This window comes from Orycteropus afer, unplaced genomic scaffold (assembly GCF_000298275.1).
Source record: "Orycteropus afer afer isolate SDZICR_OR568_19922 unplaced genomic scaffold, OryAfe1.0 scaffold00060, whole genome shotgun sequence".
Classification (NCBI taxonomy): domain Eukaryota; kingdom Metazoa; phylum Chordata; class Mammalia; order Tubulidentata; family Orycteropodidae; genus Orycteropus; species Orycteropus afer.
In genome coordinates, this window is record NW_006921647.1 from 8401862 (window position 1) to 8403797 (window position 1936).

Sequence of the window (1936 nt, forward strand, 5' to 3'; positions counted from 1 at the left end):
ACTACTAACCAGAAGGCTGGCAGTTCAAACCTACCAGCCACTCCTCGGAAGGAAGGTTGGGCAGTCTACTTCCGTAGTGATACTGCCTTGGAAACCCAAGGAGGCCTCACTATGAGTGACGGCACATAACAACAACAAGGTTTAATATGAAAAATCAAACCAATCCCATTGCTGTCAAGTCAATTCCAACTGATCGTGACCCTATGGGACAAAGTAGAACCACCGCATAGGGTTTCCAAGGCTATAATCCTTATGGAAGCAGACTGCCACATCTTTCTCCAGCAGAGTGTCTAGTGAGTTCCAATCATTGACCCTTCAGTTAGCAGTCAAGCACTTTAATCACTGCACCTCCAGGGCTCCTTAGGCTTAGTATAGTTATTATTTTATAATAGGACATTCCTGTTACTAAATTAAACATTTTCCCAGGTATACACTGTTTTACAAAGCTATTTTTCTTCTTTTTAAAATTTTTATTGTTGTGAAAATTTAAAATTTTATTGTTGTGCCAATTCAACAGTTTTCACACATACAATTCAATGAAACAAGTTATTGCATCAATCATATTGTGCAACCATCACCGGTATCCATTGCCAAACTTTCCATCCCTGTAAACAAAATTTCTATATTACCTAGAAAATAATTCTCCTCTCTCCTCACCCTTCTTACCCCAGCAACCACTATCCAATCTCTATACTTCTGCCTGTTCTGGATATGTCGTATTAGGGAAATCAAACAATATCTCTCCTTTTGTGATTGACTAATTTCACTCAGCATAATGTTCTCAAGGTTTGCCCACGTTGTGGCATGGATCAGGACTTCATTTCTCTTCATAGTAGAATAATATTCCATTGCATATACACACCATATTTTGTTTATCCATTCATCTGTTGGTGGATAGTTTGGTTGTTTTACAAACCTATTTTTGGAGTTCTTCCATCACAGATTATTTTACCGTAGTGAAGTGACCATCTGTCCTAAAGATTCAATCACTAGTATGAGCCATATCTTTTCTCAAAAAAACAAAAAACAAACTCACTGCCATCGAGTCAGTTCTGACTCATAGCAACCCTATAAGGTTTCCAAGGCTATAAATCTTTAGAAGCAGACTGCCCTGTCTTTCTCCCACAGAGCAGCTGGTGGGTTTGAACCCCTGACCTTTTGGTTAGCAATCCAATGCCTTAACCACAGCACCACCAGAGCTCCTTACATCTTTTCTAGGTGGTATAAATATTGTTGGTTGATGTATCAGTAAGTTAAATATAACTTAAAATTATAAGTTAAGTTCAGTTATAGTGCAACATTTGTCTCCTTTCTCAAAGGTATGTATTGATTTTGCTTTTCTAAAAACTTAAAGCAATTTTTAACATGTTTAGAAATTCCTCCGTGCATAAGGAAAATCACATTTTGTGGGACAATCAAAAATTTTAAAGGTAAAGTGACTAATTAAATATACGTATATGTGTGTGTGTGTGTGTGTGTGTGTATGGGCACTCTGGTGGCATAGTGCCTAAGGCATTGACTGCTAACCAGAAGGCTGGAGGTTCAAACCCAGCAGCCACTCCTCGGAAGGAAGATTGGGCAATCTACTTCCATAGTGATATCGCCTCAGAAACCGAAGGAGGGGTCGCTGTGAGTTGGATCCAACTCGATGGCAGTGAGTTTGATTTTTTGGTTTTATATTCAGTTTAATTTTCAATAATATCTGGAATATGAAAAGCATCTGTGCTCTGTTAATAAAATAAAATCATTCAGTCTCTAAATGCATCTGCACTCCACATTCCATCATGTATTGGATGAACTTTCTCAACCACGCAGGTCAGTACTTTTTTAGTATATTAAAAATTGTTTTTGCTTTTAACTATGGAATTCCATATGGGATTCCTGCCTAAGATGTGAATACACACACCCTTAAACAGGATGCCAAATGTTTTGTTCC